At 42.1% G+C, this 27,433-nt stretch overlaps 1 long non-coding RNA gene across 1 annotated transcript in view; it reads right to left on the reverse strand.

Annotated features, from left to right (window-relative positions):
- The window catches only part of LOC120409968, an 88,630-nt gene that overhangs the window by 19,114 nt on the left and 42,083 nt on the right, over positions 1 to 27,433 (reverse strand). The window contains exon 2 of the long non-coding RNA XR_005601857.1: positions 14,591 to 14,672. This is a non-coding gene — a long non-coding RNA (uncharacterized LOC120409968). The remainder of the gene's footprint in view (positions 1 to 14,590; positions 14,673 to 27,433) is intronic.

Raw genomic sequence — 27,433 nt, forward strand, 5'->3', positions numbered from 1 at the left:
CAAATCCCAGAGTAATTGTGGTAATATGAATTATCATGTCAAGTTTCAACTCCATCTCTACATTTGCACTGCATGTGTGTGCATGCTCACATTTGGTGCACTCAGTGGTACTCTTAGCAGTCATACAAGAGGGAGATCCCACATGGGCTGTTCAGGGCCAGCCCAATTCAATGTTTTCACTACTACCAGCATGGATAGTGTACAAAAGGGTATGTTAATAAAGCATTTTCTGCCTAAGTTGGGAAGAACTACAGAATTCTGAAGGCTGAGAACAGAGTCAAAACAGACCATTGGAAGAATGATGTGAAATCAGCTGTAAGAAATTCAGAAAAGGCAAGTCCATGGAGGAAAGAGAAATCAGTGATGCAAACACAAAGTATGGAAAAACTGATTAAACAGCAGTTTAGCAGAAGACTATCAGAGGTTGCACTTGGTCACTGCTTCACAGTGAATAAAAACTGTCACAATGCTACAAAGCCACCACATCTAATCCTTACCCAATTTATTAAAAGAATCACATACAGAAGACATGGAAGACTTTTTCTTTTTTTTTGTTCTCCTTAGAGGTGATGAATCTTCAACTGAACACTGTAGGCATGACCCTTGGAAAGAGAATGGAATTGAATGAGAATGAGGAGTCAGAAAAATGCACTTTCTTCAGGAAAGCCTGCTTATTCTAGAAGAGATGAATTTGTGAACCACAGTAATGCTTTTCTGTATTAAAAAGGAATATAAGAACAGGTATCAAATGCTTCTTGTGTCCCCTGAAGGTGGGACAAGACACAATCAGTTTAATTTGCAGCAAATATAAGTCAATTTGCATATCCTAATTCCAAGAATAGGCATGCACTGGGAATATGCCTAGGCTGGCTGTGGAACCATCTTTAGCAGGGTTTAAAGAAGAGGTTACACAAAAAACTGCTTGAAACAACCTAGATACTGATTCAGCCCTTTTTTTTACAAAATCCAGTATTTTACAACTCAAGCATGGTATAGCAATTTAGGTTGCCCCAAGCTATGTCCCTTTAAATTGGCTCAGATTGTGTATTCAGAAACAGAGGCACCTTGAATTGCTTGTCATGTTACTTAGCATAAAAGCTGGATTCCTGGCCTGTGGAGGCTGGGATGTGTTAAAAAAAATGGGAGATTTATGTATCTGTAGCTAATACTTTTAAGTACGGCAATTTAAAAGTTGTAGCAATTCAGCCACAATGAGTGGAGAAAATGCAATGTCTTCTACTGTTTCCTGATGCACTTTAATATGTATCTGTGAAATTCAAGCTCTTTGGCTCACAGAAAACCTCTGCTGTAAAACATTCAGTAAGAAGGGTCCATGAAGTACAGAATAACAGCAGAAGAAAGAGACAAATTAATTTGCTGGATAGACGATTATTGGAAGCTTAGGAGAGAGAAATACCAGATTAAATACTTTCTCCATTTCCTTCTTGCAAATCACTCTTTCGGTGTTTAATGAGTTCCTATCGGTCTATGCAAATAATTCACAATGAATAATTTATCTGATATTTTTTCTGTTTGTGGGATATCTAAAAGCAAATTGGTTTCCTCTCACATATTCATTATTCAAAATTATATTAATACAGCCTTAGGTGAGTGCATTTTTGCTGCAGTTGCTTTGCTCTATCATTCAGTTTTCATACCACCTACATGTGGCAAGGGTCCCACCAAACTCCCCTTGTCCTCAGGGCAAAGATTCCTTCAGGGTGAATTAAGGTCCCACTTTTAACAGGCTCTGCAGGGTATCTCTCTGTCCACTGATGCCATGGAGGGGGCTAGCCTCCTAATCTGAGCATCTGGATCCAATGTGGGTGTCTGGACTAGGCTGCCCAGTGGGAATTACTGCCAGTGCTAAATTAAGGATCCTCTTGAGCTCCCCCTTTCCAAATTAGCTGGCTGAAGAGAAGCAAGATTACCCAGGGAAAGAGAAGAAGGACTCCTCCAGGCATCCCATTTCTGCCATTAATGTTCCCCGTCTCTTCCATTGGCTGTTCCTTGTCAACATTATCATAGAATCATGGAATACTTTAGGTTGGAAAATACCTTTAGGATCATTCAGTCCAACTGTGTATTACATATATGCTTGCACTTGGTTTGCACACAAGTGGTAGGAAAAGGATTATGACCTTAGTTTTGAATCTCATTTTAATAGTCCCTCCATGAAGGAAATTGCCACCATACTTGAAGTATCTCCACAATTTTGGGTACAGTCCATGGAACTCCTTCTGCTCCTTGGAACAGAGAATTAAATACTTGTGTGGAGAACTTTCAATTCACCTCTGTCATGAAGTTTAGGGATGCCAGACAGACCAGCTAACACAACAGGCATTGCTCCTGTCGTGTAACACATTGAGAATGCCAAACAATGACAGAGAACTAGCAAGGTCCTTCAGCAAGCAAATTTTGAATAGGAAGAAAAGCTTGAACTGCAGTTGTTTTTCCACATGCAGTCAGGTCTTTTGATAATCACATTATACAGAGGCAGTTCTATAAATTTCCTCGTGACTTCAGTGCAGACAGTTACGGGTTTTGGTAACTGAACGTGATGAAATATTTGTGTTGTTAGAGGCACTTGACAAGGAGACACACTGTATTAAAAGTTCAGTGTGTCCAGCTCCTTCAAATTCCTTCTTTAGCATTTTCAGAATTCAGAATGCCATATACACCGCAGCATTTGCCTTTGCAGAATCATCTTTCTCAGAAGCTCACCTCAGACTTCCTCTTTCACCATCTCAGACTGTTAGAAGAAGTCATTCAAAGTTATCAAGAATATTTTTATTCACAAATGGAAAGGCTCATTCTCTTTACTGCTATAAAAAGCCAGCTTAAACTGCTGACTGCTTGTGGCTGGCGTATTAATGTAAAAGTGAGAGAGCTTGCATGGGGGAGATAAAAAGGGTCAAATGAAAGAACAGAAAGCATGCAGGGAGAGAAAACATATTAACAGAAGAGGGGGAAAAAGGTCAAAGAAATAAGTGGAATGGGAAAAAAGCAGAAAAAGAAGGCAAAATATAGAGATATCCTCAGTAGAAAGGAAGAAACAGTAAAGAAAAACAAGGGTATTGGGAAAAAGCAGGGATGAGGATGATACCAGATCTTAAAATAATTCTGAGAAAATAGATAGTGATGCCAAAATCCCAGTAATTGAATTTTTGCCTTGAAAAGCCAGTGACAGCTTTGCTTAAATGTTTAGCCACATAAAATCAAAATCCACGTCCCTGACTGCATGTATCTCTCAATGAAGTCAACAAGAATCGATAGCAAGAGCAGCATTCAAATCCATGCTGTTTTCATTGCAGAAAAGGTAAATACAATACTCTTTCCATACCTGCACCATTTCTCCATCTTTTTGTAGCCTCTGACACGCTTTCTAATATACGTCTATCCCAAAGCCACTGTTGTTAGCCTTCCTGTATTGATAGCATCCAGCTGAAGAGAAGCCAGTGAGGGAGAGCTCACATATTGTCTGTTCTTAATAAATAATCATTAAAGCATAGATTGGCAGCACCACAGCATTGTCCAGCTCTCAGTCTATTTGCCTTGAGTCAGCTGCTCTGTACTTTCTCCCTATTCTTGCATAATTGAATACTACATCTTACATTTCTTTTTTTCTCTGTGCAAGGACTGGTCTTACCTGAAAAATATTGTAAGCTCATTCAAATTTCATGAATTCATCGGATCTAATGCAAACTGGAGATACAGGAAAAACAAATAAATTAGTAAACCAGCACCTCTCCACTACCCATTAATGGTGGGTTTTTCTGTTTCCTTTAATTGCAGCCCAGGCCTGCCTAGCGTCTCCCCCATCCTTTGCAAAGGACACTGAAAAATTTATGAGCAGCCCAAACTTATTCAATCATTTCAATATCTCAGACTTACAATATATCACATAAAGTGAGTACTCAAATGCTTGAATCATTACACTGAGGCCGTGTTTCTTGGATCAGTGATGTTTCCATCCATCCACCCGATGGGTCTGATGAGACAATCTGCAAACAGGGGCCAGACAAGGAAGTAATAGTGTCACATAAGAGTTAGATAAATGCTTCACTAGTGGAACCAGCTTGAAGATTTCTTGGCAGTTTAGACAAAAACTTGAATGTCTTCACCACACAAGCAAATTAGTGGGTAGGTCTCCTTTCAGACAGTGGTGAAACTCAGGTGATCATGGTGGTAGAGGGTTGTGGGTGGGAACAGGGGGCACAGTGTCACCAGGAGGGGCAGGGAGCTGATGAGGGCCATGAAAATCTGGAAGGGGTGGCAGGTGGTCAGAGGGTTTCTGGAGTTTGTGGGGATGCCTGTTTCCTACCTTTCCATCTATCTCACAGGTACAGATGCACAATCTCCCAGTTTATTTTATCTCTAGTGAGGCTCTGGTCTACAACAGGGACACAACAGAGTACCAGACCCCAGCCCTGCTCCCTTGGGACCCCAACCCATGCCCTCTGGTGGAGGTGATCGAGCTGCCAGGCTGTCCTTGCTCTGTCCCACCCCAGTGGCGCAGCTGCCTGAGGGGAGCTGCACTTCTTCCCAGACGTGGTTTCCACCCCATCAGCTCAGGTGCTGCATACCGAGGAGGGGACAGCTCGGGCACTGCAGGCACTGCTCCCAGCAGCTGCCAGTCTCCCTGCCTGTCTGCTGGGACATGGGTAGGAGCACACTGCCCCGTGCGCCAGCCTGAGCCAGAAACACTAACGCTGAAAAGCACATTCTAAAATGTAACAGGCTCAGGTCTTCAAGACCATCTCACCCATGCAAAAACCTAATGATTCTTCATGTGGACATCAGTCTAGATACCAGAGCCGTGATGATTTGTAGGGAACCATCAGACTTGTAGGCTTCTCTGTATGTCTCATTTGGGATGGGAAGACAGATAATATACGATCAGGTTGATTAGCCAGAGGGAGTGACTTACAGTTTCGTGCACCGTCTGCTTTGTACACCTAAACAACAGAACAAATTCAGATATATTCCTGAGTGGCCTATATAATCAAAAATATCTATATCTAGACCCTAAAACAGAGCGAGGATTTGTTTCCCTTTTAAAAGTCAAGGTGTCCAAGCACATAATATAGAAGGAAAGAAAACTTAGTATTTCCCTCTAGAGGTCTTTTAACGAAAGAATGTGTCACAATGATGTACCGCAGGTAGAAAACAAATTTGATAAAATAAAAATGTAGAATAAATATTATTTTTAAGGACACTGTCTCACAATATTTTTGGTTATGATACAAAAGCATATATTTGATTTGCACAATAAGACCCTTTCCAGAAATACTGTATAGTCCTAAAATGTCATGCTGTAAAGCAGAATCATCCATCAAAATGCAAAATAAGCAAGTTTCTTATTTTGGGACAAATAGAGTTCGCCAAAGATATGAGGTCAGGTGAAAAGAAGGAAAATTTTCTGTATTTTTCAGCCACCAGGATTGTGAGAAAAATCCTTTCTGAATTCTTCCCATCTATGTGCCTGTGATGTACCTGTGCAGCTCGAGGTTCCTTGTACACAGAAAGCAGGATGCATTAATCATGAGGAACAGAGGGCCTGGAGCTGCAGTGTGCCACTCCACTTGAAAAGCCTCTAAAATATGCTAGTACCAGATCTGCCTCAGCTGAAAATTGTGTACTGCTCACAGTGATGCATCTGAAAAGAGTAAAATTAAATGTATGCTCTCAGAAAATTTGCTGCACATCTACTCCCAATTTCTTTCCATTTCTGCCCTACCAAAGGCTTGCAATTTCCTTCTCTGTCTTAAGCATGTTCCTTCTCTATCTTTCATCAGACCCACAAAGCTCCCTCCTGCCTTTCTCATGAAAGTTCACCTCAATGAAATCACCAAGGTAAATAGGGCAAGCAAGATTTTCCCACTACCTCGCGGGGAATTCATCTGCCCAGGCTTCATTTTCTGTAATGTATGGCTTTTGTTCCTGGCCTCCTCCACACAGTTACGCATTTAGGCACGATGATAATCTGGCTTTCTCCCCATGTACACCTGGCAGATGGTGGTGTGTATTAGCTCTGACGGCAAGCACTGAGCAATGCACCCTGCTCGTTGTCATACTGGAGCAAGAACAGCCTCGGCCACATTCCCAAGCACTTACTCTTTGTCTGGAGTTCCTCAGATATTTCAGTGCCAGCCATACATCACAACTTTAAGAGCTGAGGTGACAATTCAAAATACGAAAATCATTGCAGAGTAAATGAAGCAAATGATCGTTTTTGACAAATACACATGAGTGTGGCACTCAGAAATCTGGCTTGAATGTCTCTAAATAATTAAATTTATCTACCTCAGTAACTACATTTGAATTGCAAATTAGCTCTCCACCTCAGCCCTGCTGCATGCGTGCATCTCTGCTGGTACCTGAGCTCCCACAGCCTGCTAGCTCCGAGTGCAGGAGCACCTTTGGGTGGATGCATTTCGGTGCAGAGAGCACCCAAGGGTGAGGACGCTTGGCTTTGCTGCACAACGTTTTGTTGTCACCCTCCTTGCACTTCCTTTTGGTGCTTTTTAGTGGGCGCTGTGCTGTGCGGCACATCCACAGCCCAGGGACAGTGCCACACACGGAGCTGCTGGGGCAGGGCTGCTCCTGCAAACCTGGCTTAGTTCCATCACGTGTGTTGTGGTATCTTTTAACTGCATAAACCATCCTCTCTACCACGCTCCTGTCCTTTTTACACAGAATAGACAGGGGCATCACTGCTCACCTGATATTCCCCCCTGGGGGAATGACAAAATACACTGTTAACTCCCTATATTGTTTCCATCTTTGTTCAGTTCTCCACCAATGCCACCTTTATTACAAGTTACTCAAATCCCATTGTAAGACAGAATTATCCATCTCCCTACCACTTCTCAGCATATGAGCATTTTCCCAAGAACAATGACTTTGTTCTCCCAAATGTCCTGTGAGATGAGGAAACTTCCTTACATCCATTTTACAAATAGAGGCTTGAGGCACAGAGATATTAATGTCAACAGGGCTAATTCATTTGAAGTGTTTGCAGTTTGACTTTCTTAGGGAACCAGGCATTTTATTGCACTGCATTTCTCCACAAAACACCAGTTTCCTGGTCTCCATTGGAAACTCCAAGCATCCTTCACTTCATTTCAGTAAGTCAGACTGAAGGGCTCAGATAAGAAATCCAGAAATTGAAGAACACACAGGCATTACCTGTGAGAAATGTCAGTGAACTGATGTGATTTAAATCCCCATGGAATTCCAGCACGTCAGGAATAAAATAAGGTTCTCCAGGGCAGTATTTAACAGCCCATCCCAGGAGACTTCCTCTTGTTCCATCTTACTCACTGCACAGATTCCCAGTTCCTGCAGCAAATAATGCAGAAGTCCTGGAGGTGACGGTTTCTCCCCATAGCTGTGACACATCTCCCAGCCCATGTACCCTGAACTATTTACAGCTCTGTGGAAAACCCTGTGTGTAAGGGGTGAGCAAGTAACCCAAAATTGCCCTTGTTGCCATTCAGGATTGTAAAGGCAGCTTTGCACTGGCAACTTGAAAACTGATTTTTTTTTCCAGTTCCATATCTCCCTCTGGTGCTGTAAGAAAACCCTTAGGACAAGTGAAGAAGGGGCTAGGAAGTTTCCAGGTTTCATGCTTGCAGCTCTGAAGTGATCCTGAGGTAGGAATAATCCTCTGCACAAGTGTTACAAAGATGCCAATGGCAAAGGGCCGCTCTGGTTCCTTAGGAAAAGGAACTACACTCCACAATGGCAGTAAGTGAATTTTGGCCCTTGTGCCCTGAGCTATTCTATTCCTCAGGCCAGGTTCAACCCTCCTGGCACCTTGTGACTCTTGATACCTCAGGTTCTGTCCCACCTGAGCCCTGTCCTCATCCTGCAGGGCTCAGTCCTGCCTCCTGCTTCCTCATCCCCGCTCTTCCCTTAACCATTCCCATGACCCTCTCCAGCACAGACACACACTCACAATGAGCACTCTGCACACAGAATGAAATCAGACAGCAGAAACTTCAGTCTTTCATGGGCATTTTCACAGCCAGAGTAAGGGACAGATCCTGACACCAGCCCTGCTCCTCACCCAGCTTTCCAGCCCTGCCCTAAAGCTTTAACTGAGCAAGGCTGTCCCCTCTTTCTTGCAAACAGGCAAATTGTTTCAGAGAATAGAAATTGTGCACATGTTTTGGCAGTGAAAGTTCTAAACGTAACTCTTAAATTTTAGAAAAGTTATGAAACATAGAAAAACAATTATAAATATTGTTGTGTCCTAGAGTGAGGCTTGATTACCTGGCTGCATTATTTAAGGAAAGCTTTTACAAACAGAAAGAATATGCATGTGATCTCTGGATAACCAGACAATCTCAGCTGACAAAACTGTAACTAAATGACCACAGTACTCAGTGTAATTCTCTCTGTCAGGTGGCCAGCTCTCTACTAGCCAGAGATCAAGAGGTGAATTCTCTCTATAGTGTCCTTTCTCTGTATCTGAAAGCAAAACTCAAAGGTTTTTAGCAGCACATCCAATTTATCTCTTCCACTAACAGGCAGCGTCCTCTTAAAAATCTTTTCATCTCTCTATAGTACTAAATTACACAGTCCTAATCCCAACTGAATCAGATGATTGTGCCCATCTGTGCTGTGGAGGCACTTGCAGATAGCTTCACTCAACATAAGCAGCACCTGCTCTGCAAACATCATACCTGCTATCCACACCTAAAAGCGGTTTTGGCTGACTGACAAGCATTACTCTTGTAACATTAGCCCAGCTGTATAGTATTTATTTATATAATCTGTTTTATATGTATGTGTTTATGTATTATTATTGATAAATAATAGAATAGAATAATATAATGCAATGATAAATTACATCATGGTTTCATTTGTTGGTTTGTTTTTATAATGAATTTATAATCTGTTAGTCCAGCTACATCTTTAGGTGTAGTTAGACGTATGGGACAGAATAGGCTATCTGGAGTCATCTGCCATATGCACTGGCTACAGACATCATGGATAGCCTTGGCAAGGGGAGGAGGTTCGTGCAAGTGTGATCTTTGTATTTTTAGAACGAGTTTTCTCAAATCTATCAAATGAAGAAAGGATATTATACTGATTCCAAGTGACTCCATCACTGCAGCTGGACACAAGATGCTGGGTGGTCACAGTGCCTGCTCACAGTTCAGTGTCTTACATCAGCCAGGTTGCAGCATCACCTTTCAAACACAGACAGGCCTGGTTTTCCATGACACACCTAGCTTGCCATTTAGGCCTAAGCCTGAGATCTCGGACCAGCAAGGCTGCCAACCTGCCTCACTGCTGTGACAAACTCATCAGCGACCGCCGGGCTTAAGACCATGATCCTCTGGCTGGACCCCTCACACCTGTAGCTTCAGGTTGCTTCCAGGAGGACAAGAGGAACTTTGGAACATGGTTTAAGCTGGGCAGATGTTCATTTGTGAAGTAATGTGCTAGAAGTTTAAGGAGTTGCTGTCTCAGCAGGGAGCTCCCTGTCAATCAGCTGGGTGCTGAAAGACTCCACTGAAAGAGCTCAAACTTGTTAAACATCCATGAGCTCTTTCCAGCGCCAGTGCCAGTGCCCTGGGCTGGGTCACACTGGCAGTCAGTGCCCCAGCACTACAGGCACAGCTTTAAAGGACCAATTTCAAACTCCCCACATGTCACCAGCAGAAGCTTGAAAGCTTCAACATCCAGCCAAGAACCACAGGCTTGGACTGAAAGTCTTGGGAAAGAAAATGTGGGGTCTGCAGCCTGTTCCTGTGTGGTGGCCGGTAAACATACATTACAAGGGACAGAGAGTTCTCAGTAAGACAAGTCCCCAACACCACAAGAACCACTTTATGTTAGGGTGACCAGAAAGGCTTCTCCCAGGATGCTTGTTCTGTTATGTTAATCTGTCCCAGTTTGGATTCCCCGGTTGCCTGTCAGCCTCTACCCCTCGTCACTCCCCCAGAGCTTCCCCATTGGCCCCCGTTCCCCGGTCCGGCCTTTTCCCCACCCCCAGATAAAACTCTGAGTTTTGGGCTCGTGTTTGTATTTGCCTGTGCACCCTTCGGCAGTGTAGCAGCAATAAATGCTCCTGGCAGAACGCACCCAAATGCCCTTCTCGGCTCTTCGCTGCCGACTGTAGCACTGAACCCACCCGTGTGTCTGTGGGGGCACGCGGGACCCCACGGAGCCGGGCAGGGACAGTATTATTCCTGGATTCAGGGGGAATTGCAGAGTATATTTCCCTGAATGATTAATGTAGCGGCCACAGAGCTAATCAATAATAGAAATAATGGCACACTGTCTGTGCTTACTGCATTGCTGTCCTTGCTTACTTACATGGCCCTGGCCAGCCCTGCCTCTGCCACTTCCTGAGCAGGGCAGGGAGGAGGATTTTGTCACAACCGTGGTAGCCGAGCACAAGACGAGCCATGGCTGCAGGAGGATGTCCCATGTACCCTGGCTGGGCACATGAGGTTTTGGTGCAGGCAACCTCCCACAGCTCCAACCATGGGGCAGGGGCAAGAGCAGGCATCTGGAGCTGCTGGTGCTCTCCTGAGATTCATGACTGCCTCTCTGGCTCAGGGAAACATCCCAACAGCCCTGCACTTGCAGAAGTCACTGGGGGTGGGAACTACATGATCTTTAAGGTCCCTTCCAGCCCAAGCCTTTCGATGATTCTATGAAATCTATGAAATATCCTTCATTATATTTTAAATAGAAAGAACACTTCTTCTTTTACACTCTGTTTTCTGAGCCTTTGGATTGCCCTTGTCCAGGCTGGTCCCTTTGACAATGAAATCCTCCTCATAATGCAATATAGTAACATGACTTCAGACAGGGGAACTTCAAGGAAAACTCCAAAAGCTGCAGTAGAGCTCTCAGAGCCAGCAGCAGCAGGAAGGGATCACAGGTACACTCTCAGCACGCTGCTTACCTGGGGACACCTTCTTCCATTTCCACTCCACCATGTCTCATCAAAGTGACAGGTGTGAGACCATGGATCTCAGTTAATGTCCATTAACTGCTTGGATGGAATTTGACAGAATATGAAATGCTATTACTAAATGCACAAAAATAACTAAAGACAGTATGAAGTGAGCATGTATAGATATATAAAAATTATATATATGTATGTATGTATGTATGTATGCATTATTTTTTTTCTCAAGAAGCCAGTAAAAAGTTACTGGCTTTTATCCCCTTCTGAGATACTTTTGGAATATGTACAATGTACAATGTACAATATGTACAAAAGCCCTGACAATTATTCTACCACTTGTTACATAAAACACTAGAGTGTCTCATATGTAAGCAATATCCTTCCAGAAATAATTATCCTTTTGACATAATGTTATATATATGCTTCTTTGTTTAGGCATCCAGCAGATTAATAAAATCAAGACCCAGATGCCTTGAGACAAATTAGCTATTTCCTGTCAATAAAATATAATGCAGCACACTTAATCTGTAGGAAACACTGGTGCCATGAAATGCTTTGGGCTGCCTGTGCTGCTCATCCCTGTGGAAGCACTGTTGCTATTACAGCCCTACAACCACACAGCATTGGTCCACAAGTATAGAAGAGCTTATCTAAATAAGAGCCATGAACAACGTAAGATGGTTCCGCACCAAAAAAGAGCCATTTGACTTTGAATTTGCTTAGTCACTCTCCAATTCATTTTTCATCTACAGGATTCTCTATATTCACTTATAAAACCAGGTGGTTTTTATGGAGGTTTGAATAATGACAGTGCTCTGCAGCTGTTTGGCACTGCTTCTGAAATGGCATTCCTGACAGGGAAGATGCCTCTGACAAGACCAAGTGATCACAGAATCATAAAATCATTAAGGTTGGAAAAGATTATTAAGTCCACATCTAACCAATCACACTGTTGTTAATGGCTTGAGAGAAGAAATATTCTGAAAAAGTTTAAAAAATCCAACCCCTCTTATCATCCTATATTTTTCTTGTATATTTCCAACTCATCCAAGGGTTGTTTTCTTCTCTGGACTTTGGTTAAAACACTTAGATGCTCCAGCCTAGTTTGGAAAAAAATCAGTGAGACTCATTTGCAACTAGCACAGTTAATTTTGGAAGACCTGTTGCCATGCCACAGTTAAGCTGCATTATGTTTTATCATGTTGTTTAACACACAAAACACGTGGTATCACCCTCAAATGTTTACCGCATACTCTCTTTTCTAAAACTTGACATTTATGACGTTTTTCAAGAAAGACAATAATTCAGGCTCTAAGCACTAAGTAATTAAGAATTAGTGCCCAAAAGCCCATGTTTTGAGTTCTGTGATTTATTGAAGATTTTCTACACTGACGAGGTCAAAACAGAGAAAGTGAAAACATACTGAACATTTCATGACTTCTCAGTGGCTCTGGCTTTATTTTACTCTCAAAATTCAGACTTTCAGCAGTCAACTAACATAAACCAAAATTTCTGACAGTTTCTCCAATTCTTCAATGCTGTATGAAAAGCCATCTTAACCAGCTCAAACAGTAAGTATGTTGGGACCAATTCACACAGGACCCTCTTTCTCTAAGGCTCCCAGCCCCCACCAAGGAGACAGAAATAACCTCTGCTGGACTTTCTTCTTTAATATAAAAAATTATAGGGGGAGAGGAGGGCATTCACTAATGATTTGTTAAGACAAGGTGGAAGTCCTGAACTGGCTAACTTTAATGGAAACAAAGAAATCTGTTCCTCAGCCAAAGCTTATGACTCTCACTGCCTGGTCCACTTCCACCTCCCTTTGATTTATAGCAAACTGATCCATTCCTTGAAACAGATGGGTTTTTTGCACTCCCCTCACGAAAAAACTAAACAACAAATCCAGCCAATAAAAACAAACCCAAAAAATCCTCTTCTTTAAACAATAGTGACCTTTTCTCAAGAAAATAACAATTTTGATAAAAGTTTATTGTTTCCCCCAGACTTCTGGTGACCAGGAAGGAAAAGGTCAAGTTCCCACTAGAGCATTTTTCATCTGGGCAATTTTGAGAGGACAGAGAGCTCAGTATGCTGAAGGTGAAGCCCCGAAGGTGACCCTGTCAGCCTGAGCACTGGCTGCCACCACTGATCCAGCCCCGGCCCCCCAGCCCCAGTGCCCCCTGCCACCCCCCGGGCTGCCTCCCCTCCTGCCACAATGCAGAGAAAACCCACCAAAACACAACCTCACCCATGCCACCCTGACAGCAACCTCAGAGAGCAGGACAGGCTCTAACAAAGCAAAGGACCCTCTTTTTTTTTTTACACAGAACAGAAAGTTCTGCTCTGAGCTATGTGGCTCTATGAGGAAAATTGGATGTTAGGCAAAAAACAAATTTCAAATCTTTTCCATCTATCTGAGTAAGTGACAGTTGTGATTAGATGCACGCACTTGGGAAATTACAGCATGTGGCAAGGACGTGGTACCGTAATCCTTTCAAAAATAGTTGTGGTGCCAGAACAGACCCCTAAGACACTCCAGTATACCCCATCTTTCTCCCATTTCTGCTCTGTGTGACCCCTTTACCCCTCCCCACTGGGATCCCCTGCCCACTTCCCCACTCTGATGCAGGGCATTCCTTCATCTTGCAATGGAAGCAGCAACAGCAGGAGGCTTCACAGCTCACTGCCCTCAGCCCTGCAGCCTGGAACACGAGGAAGAAAAGCAGGGACAAAGATTATAGTGACTTTGATGGAGCAGGGGAACATGGATATTAAGTTGCAGCAGAATACGGATTAGAGGCTGTTGAACCTGGTTTGGCACAGAAACTCTGCGATGTCTATCTATTGCCTCTGCAAAGCTGCATTTGGCCAACCTGCTTGTAGCTTCTGGAAAGGTTTATTTATAGGCCACCCTTTCATTTTTGTTCATGCACAATTAGGAAGTGTGGAGAACTAAATCATTTGCAGCAAATGGAATTTGAACCGAAAGGGAAAATGCCTCCTTACATCCCATGGAAAATGAGTTCCTGCTGTCTACCGCAGGAATCTTCTGTTCAACACCTCTGGATCGTGCATGAGTTGCAAACTGATGTGCTTTGGCTGATAGGGGAGACCTTTCTGCTCTTTCACATCTGTCTTTTCAGGTTCCAAGAGGAAGGAAGAAGCTTAGGAGTGAATTTTAGAAAATAATTTCATTTTGTGTATGCAAACATCCTCACTAGAGAACCTACTCATACCAGTCAAATCTCAGTATAAAGATCACTTATTCAACCCAACAGGCTGATTCCAAAAGCCCAGTACACAACAAACAAATGGAAAAAAATCTGTGTATTTGCTGCATATTTTCACAGTCTTCAACTCGCTTACAATTAAACTTTCCATTTTAAGGAGTATTACAATGGGGTTTTAATTCAACAGCATCTCCAGAAAAAGATTTATACCTCATACTTCCATATTTATCATGCCAAAGGGTAGAAATAAATGAGCGTTGTCACATTCTGACACTGAATAAAATGTCATGAAAGTCAAATGACACACTTAGAATTTAAAATTTTTTATTCCAGGAGAGAGAGAAACTGTTAAATATATTTAAGAAAAGAAGTAAGGCAATCAAAACAATGAAATAGAGGATCTTTCTTGCTTTATTACCTCTAGTATGCCAACCTCCTCTTTGTAACAGCCAGGCAGACAAAGACCTGTCATCCAGTATCTTCACAAATTACAGTCCAACCTGTAAATACAAACAGAGCACTTGATATGATCTTCAGGCATTTCTATTTTCTATTTAATACTGTTTCATGCATTCATGTGCTAATAAAGGTTAAACTAGGTGATCTTTCAAGCAGCCCTCTACACTTTATCTGCCAGAGCTATAAAAGCCAAAGAAAATTGGTGCATTTATATTGTGAAAAGAGAAAGACTCCGAGCATTGTAATGAAGTAGGGTATTTCTTCTTGTGTATCATTTCAGCAGCAGTTGTTTACAACAAAAACATTTAGTCAGAACTGGATTTTTATGAGAAATCCTCATGTGTTACTAATCTTCTGCTGACATCAGACTGATTCTCCTGGATCTTTCATTTGCTTCTGGTGAATCACCTTGCTCATAAAACAAATTGCCTTGTCCTGACTTGGATTTCCACGTTGATTTTCCGTGTGGCTTCAGGTATATGCAGCAGTTTACCCTTGAGAAAATTCAGCATAGTCATGCTAGCACAGTCTTCATCCTAAAATAACACACACCATTCTACAATGAACAAAATAAAATAAAAAAATTGGAGGAATTAATTCTAAAATTAATTCCAGTATAGAACAGCCTTTTTACCTCAGATTCCAAAAGCAGAACCAGATGCACAATTAAGTACAAGGTGGGCCACATAACCACAGATGAGAAGCAGACAAAAGTGTTTATCAAAATATCTCCTTATTCCTTTTGACTTCCCAGCCTTGTCTTCAGCCTTCCTAAGGTAGCAATTTCTCCTCTATACAGGAAATACACAAGTCCCTTTTTAACCCTCTCAGTAGTCTGAAATACATACCAAAAAACCCCTTTGTGGGGCCCCACAAAGAACCTTTAGGCAAAATAAGCAGCTGAATAAAATCACCTTTTCAGATCTCCACATCCTTCAAAAGATAAGAGCACGGTCCTGAACATGAATGGTTGGTTTGGCTGAGAACTGGCAGAGCTGGATTACAAAATGAGGAAAAGGTGTAATGAAAACCTTTGCAATACATAAAAGAAATCTCAGATTGCCCTATGAACAAAGCCAAAGAAGAACATGGATAGAGAGGCTGGGTTTAGCAAAAGTGCTTCCACGGTTTCACTGAATAGCTGAGATAAACAAGAACAGGCAAATCTTGATGCATCCACTCATCAGGCTAGAGAACGAATTATCATTACAGAATAAATGGCATTCTCCTTCAGGCAGAGTTGATAAACAGCCATCTAGAGAGAAGGAAAAAAACCAAGAATGTCCCCTGCAAAGGAATTACAATAAAAACCCTATGTGTTTTCTATAATGTTTCATGATCACACAGGACGAGCCAACACCAATTAAAGGCCAAACTCTGCTCTGAAAGTACAAGCTCATCTCCCATTTACAGCAGCAATGGTAGAAGAGGCAAATTTTGGCCATGACCTTGTCTTTTATTAACATCCTAGATGCCAGAAGGCAGATTTACAAAGGCATTTTTCAAGCTAAAATTGCATATGGGCCCATTGACACAAATACAGGGATTTGCAGAAAATCCTCACAGGATGCCTGTAGTGGCTTTTTAAATTTTTAATCACAAACAAATGAGTCATGCTAGAAAGAGTACACAGAAAGAGAACTACCATCACCACCAGCACTGATTGTTTTAAAAAACCTAAATTAAGCTTGCCAAACCTAGCACTTGAAGTTTCTTTTCTCTGTTATTTGTATGCATACACAGAGTCTGACAAAGCATCCCCAAAATTATAACATAGACTTAAAAAAAAAAAAAGATGCAAATTTTTAGAAATACCCACTATGGTGCAGTAAAATTCTTTCATTATTTTCCCATCATTTCATTTTATTCTGATAAATGCACACATTAAGCCCTTCTCTCAGTAATTTTTTTATACTCAAGTGGAATCTGATTTTTTCCAACATAGTTACTCTGAACTACTTCCTCCTTTTCCAAAGGCATTTGATCTTTTGCATTTGAAATGGAGCAACTGAAATTGGAATTGAGCAAAACATTTAATTTCCTTAGACCAAGAGATTCTTAGCACTTTCCAGATATGCTTTAATTATTTTGGGAGAGCAACATAGCTTTCCTTGCTAACTCAGACCAGGTCTAGTAATTTCCCTGTATTGCAAACTAGTCAGTGCTTCTTTAGCCTAAAAAAAAGCTGATCTTTTAAAATATTGAGTTATGCTCTTTGAACAATCCACATCATGCGGATTTTTGTGGGGTTTTTTTCTGAAATATCTTCCTTGAATATTTTTTTACATAAGTTGGTAAAATGTAGATTATCTAAGTGTCTACAATTGTTTGCATCATCCTCCTCCACTTACTGTAATCTACAGACCTCAAGATTCTGGATATGACAGCAGTGCCACCATTGAAGGCACTTACAAAAGAAACAAACACCATGGCTACAGCAAGAACTTGAATTCATGTGCTAGAGGGTTTCTGCATTTCACAGTTATTGTTCTTTGTTTTGAGGTGGTGCCTACAGTTCTGAACAGCAAAATGATCCCTCCTAGGTATCAGGGGATGTGTAATGAAAACTGAAAGGGAAGATGAGAATAATAACTCGTTGACTAATCTTTTTTCCCCAGCTGTCATTTATGCCCTCACCCATGCCTTCATTTCTGTTCCCAAGTTATTGTTTTAATTTTGACCAAGCCCATGCTGAAATTGAACACAAAGCTATTTAAAATACTTAGGGTCCAATCTAACTCCTATTCAAGTAGATGGAAAGAAAGATGGATTTTATTTCTTTATTTCAGAATAGAAAATATTCCTGTATTTCTGCTAAGACAAAGGCCAGTGCAGGACATCAAACCACTACATTCCATCACATCAGAAGCATTTCCCACATGGGTCTTAACAACGTGAGATACAGATGAAAACAAAAGCCTTTTTCCCAAGCAACAGCACCACACCAGTCCCGTCCCAAGCTCCTCCCCACTCCTTCCTGACCCAGGGCAATTGCTCAAAGTCTTGTCCACATTTTTTTCAATTTACTTTCCTTATATTTACTGCCCAATTTATACTGGCAATGAAGCCAGCCAAGTCATTCCTTTTTGTTTTGAGAAGAACAAGGTGGATAATTTTTTGTAAATCATTTTTACAAACACAATATTCATAGTCCTAGAGATGAACTGAAAAATCTACTGCAAGGACTGAGCAGCAGTTCTTAAACAAACTTTCTTGGTTTTATTGCTGGTGCTTTATTTTTCCTTTCTTTCTCCTCTCTTGCTGTCTCTGTCACCAGTACCAACCATTTTCACTCTTAATGTCACACTGTAATTAAAGAAATTTCTTGTTCTATGGTTTAAAAAATTATTTTAATGACCTTCACTAATTCAGATACGTCTTCAAGTCTTTGTGCTATAGCTATTGAAGCAAGCAGGAGTCTCAAAATGTCTGTGAAAAGCACTTACTGAAATTTTACATCTAAAAACACTAGCTAAGAATTCTTTTCAGAGGCTTTGATTCCATGAAGCCGCCATGATCTTCCTTCTAAACCAGACAGACAAAAAAAAAAGCCACTTAGAGGAAAATGGGAAAAAAACCGTAATACAGAAAACACTACCCTGCAGCAGAGTTCACATCTCAACAAAGAAGAAACTCAAGGACTGCATAACATCTACTAGGATGTTTGTTGTAGATATTATATTGATGTAAAAATGTATGTCTCTGGTGAGATGAAGGATGGTAGCGCAGAGCTCGAGAGAGAAAACAGGGCAGCACCTGAATCCTTTGTTTTAAGCACAGAATCATCATATCATCATTAGGGCTGGAAAAGACCTCTAAGATCATCGAGTCCAACCATTCAACTGTATGGCACAGGAGACATATCCTTTGAGATACAACAGTTGTCTGTGTCCTCTTGCATGAAAAATATTACCCTGTCTCATGCCATGAGTTTGCAAACCACGTATCCCTACATGTGAAAAATAATGTGGAGCCAGACTTAAGTGAAGTAGGAGCAAGAAGCCCACAGGACAAGTATTCCTGCTCCGTGGCCTTCCTACATCACCAGAACAGCTTCTGCTGGCTCCCAACCCAAAAGACAGGACCCAGGAAAGGGATAAAAGAGGTGGGAGGCAGGACCATGAGGAAGCTTGGCTCCCAGAGCAAACCAAGCATCAAGGGAGACCAGGGACAGGAGAGCAGGGAGGCCTGAGTCCTCACCTCCTTTGCTATCCCTGTGTCCATGCTGAAGGAAATCCCGTGTTCACATCTGCCTGAAGCACAGTATTCCCTGGGCTCCCACTGCAACACAGCAGCTTTGCTCTGCCCCTTGCACAGCTCTGCAAAGCCTCATCTGAAACAGTTAAGTACAAGGAAGTGTAATTTTAAGTTCTATCCATAACTCACACGGAGCTATTATAAAAGGAGGAACATTACCCATATTATAAATGTTACATGAGTAAACGAGGAATATGAATGAGTGAGAGCTATTCATCTCAATGAGCACTTCTCTCCTGGAGAGTGTTACAAAGCCACAGGATGTCCCCAAGTTTCAGAATTTGCATTCCCACCTTTGACTTAGATGAAAAACTTGCAAAAGCATATGTATCTAGATAGCTCCTTAATGACCCTGCCTCTCAGGGGAATTCTGTGCATTGCATATTCAGGAGAAAGACGGCAATAGACACAACCACGCACGCTTACCAACAATAATTGCTACTTAAACAGCCATTTTCTCCTGCAAACAAAGCTTTACTGGGCACCTACTATCAACCCTCTGAATGAGGGAAAGCCAAAGATCTTCCAAAGATGTAGATGGGGAGCAGTGGGATAGCAACTGAAACCATTTCCATTGCCTACAGCTGTGTCTGTGTTGCAATTAAAAGATGTATGTGGAGATAAACGCTTAATGCTGAGGACCTAATGCCACATTATTTTAAAAACCAGGGAGGGTAGAGAGTGGGGATGTACTTCAGGCACAGTCAAGTCTGATCTGATGTGCTGAATTAGCAGTGGGCACACTGGTCTCCGTGCAGGAGGAGCTGAGTTCATGAGCTCTGAGACCACTCAGTACCACAAACCACATGACCTTAGTGCAGGCAACTGGAAGAGCTGTTTCAAAATGCATTCCAGATCTGAATAAAACCACTAATGTAAATGCACACTTCTTCATCCTGTTCCTCAATACCTTTGAAAACACTGAAATAAGTCATGCACAAAGGCACAACTCAAGGAGAAGAAAGATTGCACAGTAACTTCTCTTTTGCCCAAGCTGCTATGCCTTTCATGTTGCTTTGATAATAAAGGGAACGAAAGTCTGAAGCAGAACTATTCAACTAAACTACACTCCATTGCCTGGTTCTGAATAAAGAAATTTCAAGCTTTTCTACCTTACCTATTATGCTATTCTAAGACAGAAAGATTTCTATAATTTTAAAGGTTTGTTGGGGTTTTTTTCCCCAGCATTAATGAGATTTTTTTTCCTCTGAGAATTTAGCACTTTTCTCACAATTACCATTCCACCTCCAGTTTCTTTAACACACCTGTTTCTGCACAGCAGACAAGAATGAGCTGTTTTTGTTAGGTAGTGTCTTCCCAGTAGATGCTGCCACTGCAGTGCTGAGCACCTCTCACAGCAACACCGAACACTTCTTTATGAACCTTCAGTGCCAAAGTTGCACACTGATTTTGCTGCACTAGAATTCCATTCAGCAGAATTCATTGCTGCACCAGAAGCATCTTTCCTGCAGCATTAACAGGGATACCCCTGTGCCAGTGCAGGAACTGTAACAAAAGCAGGCAGAATTGCAGCCTCTCTCTTTCTCCCAGGTTGTTTGAGAGGGCAGGTACTTCATTTAGCATATTTCTTAAACTGGGAATTGTTTTTAAGAAAAGAAAAATACACACACAAAAAAAATCCTGACTACTCTTATTTCGGTTCTGATGCTCACAGAAACACCATTTTTTCCAGGTACAGGGAAGGTAAATGACAGCTTTAAACCAAAGTGATCTGTTTCAGCCAAATATATTTGCTTTTTTTCCTGAAACTTCTCTCCTGCCCTTCCACATGCCCAGACTGGAGAACAGGCAGTGGGTACAGAAACTCCTCCCTGCCAGGAAGCCAAACCACAAGCAGACACCTCCAGGGGTGAGCACAGGGCAGGGAACAAGCTCAGTGAAAGCTGGTTATAAACCAAACCCACATCGTGGATGCCCTGCAACCACCCCCATTCCCCCTGGGGCTGCCCACTTACATAGGCAGCCAGCAGCTCCTCCGTGGCTCTTCCCTTTCTAAAGATACTGTGGCCCCAACCTCAACCCCTGCTTTGGTGTGGGCAGCTCTTTCCCCCTGGGCTGGGGATACAGCTCACTTCTGGCTTTGAAATTAAACCATTTGCCTAACAGGTCTCCCAAGATCTGGGCACCATCACAAGATGCCCAAATCACCAAAATTTTCACACCTAGCTGGGTTAGAAAGTTAGGTGGAGAGCAGAGCAGCATTTTCATCTGGGAGCCCAAGGAAGGGACATGACCGGCCCCACTGTGAAAGCAGCGAAGGATTCGCACTGCCCCGTAACCAGATCTTTCCGTGATGCCAGCCTGAGCTTTGTGATGGAGTGGGGAACATCTCCACTGCCTTCACATGATCCCACCTCAGGATTTTAGATCTAACTTTACTATGCTTTAAAAAAAAATATCTGTTGTATAGGATTGGTCTGTTTCTACTCCTTGGTGATGTGCATGACAGCAACACAGCAGATATATAGCACATGCCCTTAATTTAGTCCCTGTAAAGCTCTCCTGTAACTGCTTAATGCAATCAATTCCCGAGTAATCTGAACTGTGCCCACAAATGAGCATAAATTGGCATCGAAGCTAGAACAATGCAAGCAGTGGTGTTAATTCCCAACCATCTATTGTAATTCTGTATTCATTGGAGAGGTTCCTCTCCTGGTTAATTTTAGAAGTTCTTTACACAAATGACTGCTATCCTCTGATGTGGGGCAACAGGGAATGTCTTTTTAGCACTAAAATTACACAAAACATACTATGCATGTATGTACACAAGCAGAACTGAACAAAGAGTATTTAGAGAAATTCTGGACTCATTTGCTTTGGTGGATAAATACTGTTTTTAGGTAAAGTCCATTTACAAAATTACATGACACATCCATATATATATATACACACACGCATCCCTTCAGTACAGAAAATTCCCTTTAGAAGTATTTAGAACTACACTGTGCATTAACTACAAAATAAGCCACATGCAGACTTGCAGATGACAAACAGCAAAGGGGGAATGATTTGCATTATTGCAGAGCGAGGTGAGGCAGGCAGCGCGGGAGCCCTGCCCTCCTGTTCGCTCCGTTGTCTCCGGGGAAGGGAGGGAGCCGATGATGTTGGGAAGGCTGCACGGCCGTGCTCCTGCGCTCCCTCTTCCTCTCGCCCTCTCCAGTCTTTTCCTTCTCGCACTGCCGCAGAGCTTTCCAAATGAAGAAGTTGTTTCCATGACACCAAACCCTTAATTTGAAGCATACATATAAACAGCCTATGATTGTGATCACAATGCACCATTTCTTATTTATTTTATTCTTTCTTTTGGTTCTGCTTTGGACAGAGACAGGCAGTTCTAATGAAATACAACATAAAAATCACTGGTTGTAAACAGCAAGCAGTTTCACCTTTAGTGTTTTACAAATACCTTGATTTTGTTCTCTATTAAATTTCTTGTCATGTTTAATAAACCTAAGAAGCAGACTAGTTGCCTAATCAGAGTGCTTTGTGTTTACGCTTTGTACTTTTAGCCAGACACATCTCCATGGTGCTTTGTTCTTTTGGTGAGGTCTTAGTTTAGTGCATCCTTTCCCCTCACTATTTACTTTTCCTCAAAAGCTATTTTTTGGTCACTCTCTTTCCCAGAACAGTGTTTTGTATTCCTCTATCATGGCAAACTTACAATAAGAAACTACAAATGTAAGTATTCTTTCTTTTTAAATTTATCTACATTTTTATCTATTTATCTAAAAGATAAATAAAAGAACATTCTTCCGGCATAAAAAACTGTAATAAAATATGTGCCACATTAAGAAAGACATAATCTTATATTGAACAGGACTACCATCAGTGGAACACACCCCATAAGCAACCATTTTATTTTTTAATTATTTAATTGTGCATTCTTAATCACAAGATCAAGATTTATTTGTCCTTCTAAAGAGAAATTTTAGTCAAAATATTCTCCAGTTAAAACACTGTAAATTTGTTTGATTCCCAGTGAAATGGAATCAGAAAGTAAAGATGGCAGGAAGATGAAGGTTTTGTGCATCCACAGCATCCCCTCTCTCATCCAACTCCTGCTACCAATGAAAGCAGTGGCAGAAGCAGAATGCAATAGCAGGTAAGTGTTATTCATATCCTCAGCTTTATTAACAAGTCTGAGACACCTACGGTGTGTACACCCGCACACCTGCTAAGCCAAGGGCAGGGAAAGCAGGCATTTACTGAGTGCCTTATTTCCCATTGCTCCACACCTGCAAGGCAGCTGCCCATGGGTGCCCTCAGCTCCCTTCTCAAACACAGCAGCTCCTGCCCCACTGCTACAGGTAGGAATTACAGCTAGGAATTACACTGTAGCTGCAAGTCCCGTGCCATTCCCTGAGTGCGCAGGGGGACGCAGGGAACGTGACAAGGTGGCACATTTCCATCTGGCCATCACTGGTATGCTCACTGTGGAGAGCAGCTTGTACCTTTGGGCCAGATGTTTCGCTCTCCTGAAAGACAGGAAGCAACAAACAGCCAAAACAACACTGGGAGCAGCTTCTCAATATGGAGGCCCAGAGACTGATCCCAAAATCAACACACAAAAGACAGAGCTAAATATGCACAAGTGATTTGATGTACCAGCAAAATCAGCACCGTCCCTTTTCCTACCCCCAGATTACCCAGAAGTTCCTGCACACAAAGGAAAGGAGAAAATTCCATGGCTTTATGGCACAATTCAACCCCTGGCATACTTGCAAGCAGTGATATATTAGGGTAAAGGTTGCAGGGGGGCTTCAGAATTGGAGCAATAAATCATTTTATTGGTATCTTTTCCCCATTCATGGAGGCTTTCTTATGACATAGACTTTTCCCCAAAAGCAGCCTGTTCCAAAGGCCAAGGAAGGCAGAAAGACTCCCTGCGCTGAAGACACCAGGTGTCCCACGAGGTAAAATGTGCTACCCATAAATGTGAGCACCTGGCTGTACCATCCATGAAGGACACATCCACAGAAACTTGCAGGAAGCAACAAGATGAGTAAAGCCTGGAAGCCCATAAATAGCAGAAAACACTCAGGACGTAGAAATGTGAAACACAGGAGCAACCAGCAAAGCATGGCACCCAGAGTTGAAGGGGGTGAGACTGCTAGGTGGCCACAGGAGTTCATGCATGGGACACTCCCTTCTTCTGCGTGGCTACTTCAGCCAGGCATGATCTGCCCTTCACATGAGACCACACAAGAGCTAGGCTCAAGCCTGTGCCATGCAAGTTTGCTCTGCAAACCTCAAGCAAGTTTTTCAGTCATCTGTCAAAGAGGAACAGCAGTAGAGCCACACTTCACAGGGACAGAGTGAAGACAAATATGCGGGAGCACATAGAAGACTGCAACAGCAGGTACTAAAAGACATGAAAAACCTTGAGAGAAGCAGCAGGTCTGGGGTTTGCAGCATCCCCATCCCTGCCTTACAAAAGGGCTTCCTTTCCCTCAGGAAGTCCTCACAAGAGCATCCAGCCTGGAGGGTGAAGTGTGATCCAAGCTCTGTTGAGGAGTATGGACATCAAGGCCTGTGCTCACAGCTTTTTCATCGCTTGTGGAGAACCTGGCAATCTCTGAAAATAATTTGAGATGTGACAAGGAAATGAGATAATGATGCACTTTAAAGTCAGCTACTGAAGAGAGATGGGGTGCCTGACGAAGGACAAAGTTACTTGCTGGATCATACTGACAGGGCGACACCAGAGACAAGTGATTTGAACTGAAGGAAAGGCTTTTTCAGTTGTAGTGTAGGGTTTATACCATTAGGATGCTGCCATTCTGCATGTTATTCTGAGAGCTATTAATGCATCTCTATCTTTTATTCAATTATATTTTTTCCCTTTAATAAACTTGCTTATTCAGTCTCACTATCACACCAAAGGACTAATTTGGATTTAATTTATCTCTCTCTGTGTACTTGCCATAGCCACTGTTCCTTTTACTTTTTCTCCCCTATCTGCCAGTCTTTTTAATTCTCTGTCTTTTGTGTGAGCCTCGTAGGGCAAGGATCATACCTACTTCTATTTTTGGAAACCATCTACAGGGAATAAATTATGGTGATTATGTCCAGCAGAATTAGATTGTAGTGACTGCCAGACATGGAATAGCCACTGTCAGAGATCCTCAGAACAAGATCATCTGGCTTTGCCCTCAAGGAAGAAAGAACAAGGAAGATGCACCACCAAAATCAGTATTATGAAAATGCCTCTATCTCTAATCTCTGAAAAAGTGCATGGTGAATGCTGCCTACAGTCAGGGAATCACAGAGAGAGCCAGGCATTTGAGCTTTACCACAGAAAGGACATAATAACATTAGTGACTGCTGAATTTAAAATTGAATTCTACTGAAGTTCCCATTTGAAGCTACACTTATTCCCTTGCTCAAGGCTTTGAGTGTGGGTAAAAGGGTGGGAAAAAGCTTTGAATGCAATCTTCATTTTACACATTTCTGATATTTAAAATGTTTCAAAATTATTAATGTTCTACACTTTGCCTCAGTCCAAGTGGTGGCTTATCTAATATTACTTTATGAAAAATTTGGAAGTATGAAAATAGTATTATCCATATATTCAACTAAAATCTGTTTATTTATGTAGTAGGAAAAAATGGCCAAATATTTTAACATCAAATTAAGTGTGTGGCGTAGACCTCCCAGAGGAAAAGAAATAGACTCCTGTGAAGGTGCTCAGTTCAGTAGCTGTAAGGTGAAGGATGCCAATGCTAACACAGCTGCACTTTTGACTCAGACACTTGAGGCTACATTGGTGTGATGCTCTAGAGGTAAGGTGGTTTAAGGAGACAAGGTGCAGGCTGAGTTTCCCTAGCTTGTTCTTAACTGCTTTAAGCACTTTTTCTCTACTGGTGCCTCTATATATGTTCAAAGAGGGCCCGTAAGGAGGGAAAGAAAGGGTGCTTGTGCCCTTATCTTGTTGCTTCTTGGTGTGTTAGAGACATCTGCAAGAGCTGGGAGTCTGGCTTGTTTGGGTTTTGCTGGCTTTTTCTATCAAGAATGTAGGTTCTGTGTCTTGTTTGAGAGGCAGTCATTGGTAACCAGAGCTGTGAGAGTTCTGCTGACTCTCTAGAGTGAGGAGCTTCCACAGGTCCAAAGAAGACTGTCACCTGGCACCCAGAGCAGGTCTGGGTGTCTGCATGTATGAAAAACAGGTTGTTCTGAATATGTTTCACCTTTTTGTCTAACTGATGTAACCATGATAATGTGGATTAACATATCCATATTCATCTTCCTGTAAAAAGTATAAATTGCAGAGTTTCACAGACTTTTACCATAGTGGGTTTGTTTCTGTGGGCTCTCTTACCAGGTAGATATTTCTGATTTAAGGAACTAGTATCCATTAAAAGGCACCTTTTTTTCCAGTAACAAACAACCCTGCCAGGGTAAGAGGAAACCAGAACACTCCAAATATTTTTTTCCATGCTGACAATCATGACACACAGGTGAGATGATTGATGAAGCATCAGAAGAGCAGAAGGGAATGGACATTTTGGGCACATGCCAGATCTTCCTTTAGGCTGCTGCATTGTGAGCCTGCCTTAGGGCAGTTTCATTTCTTCTCCAGCAGCACATCATCCCAGAGCAGCAGAGCTCCTCCTCTGTGCCATGCTCTGGAGGAACCCAGGGCAGAGCAGTAACCACCTGGAATCCTCCCTGATGAGAGAAGCTGCCAATATCTGCCCAAAACCTGAAAGTTTATAAATAGACATCAGAACAGATGGGGAGATGCATCCCTTCCTAAGTCAGGATTTACATTTTCTTGCATTCATATTGCAAATGTTTTGTTGCAACCAACCCTTTGGGGATTTCTGTGATGGCTGAAATACAAAGAGAGGATTTCAGGCAACACCTGACTGTTGAATTCAGAGGCCTAAGCCCCATACTCTTCAAAAGGTCAACACCTTCCCCTGTGAATCTGTGACTGATTGCAGGTATTAACATCTCCTCAACCACATAAATAGTCTTGAGTAAGGAAGGATTTCAGAACATTAACCTCAGTAATTAGTCTCCTGTATCACCTTCTTTAAAGGACGCATGCTGAGAAGGAGGCAATAAAGACATTCAAAGAAATTAATCCTTTTTCCTATATTTTTTCTTGTTTCTTCAGGCTGGCCCTAAGGAGGAGAGAAATTTCACCCTGATAGCTGGAAAGGCTCCTATGGTTGAGCCTTTGGACATCTACTCTTTTCCCTGTCTTAAGGAGGAGCTGGTTCTGGTGCACTTATGTAAAATGCAGATGTTTCTTTCAAGGTCACTTGGCTGAAATAGCCACTCGATGTTTTCTTTCCTTATTCCAACATGCTTTCACAATAGCTTTGTGTTCATCTGGCAAAGCAACATGTACAGCCACGCAGTTTGGATAGCTCACCCAGCAGCCCACTGCTCACCACTGGCACGGGGAAGCCACTGTGATATCTACAAGATACCTATCACAAAGATTTTTACCTTGTTTGTTCCTGTCAGGATTGGTGAGCAGTTTGGAGGAAAGTAGCCAAGGCTGCAGAGTTCA

This window comes from Corvus cornix, chromosome 1 (assembly GCF_000738735.6).
Source record: "Corvus cornix cornix isolate S_Up_H32 chromosome 1, ASM73873v5, whole genome shotgun sequence".
Classification (NCBI taxonomy): Eukaryota; Metazoa; Chordata; class Aves; order Passeriformes; family Corvidae; genus Corvus; species Corvus cornix.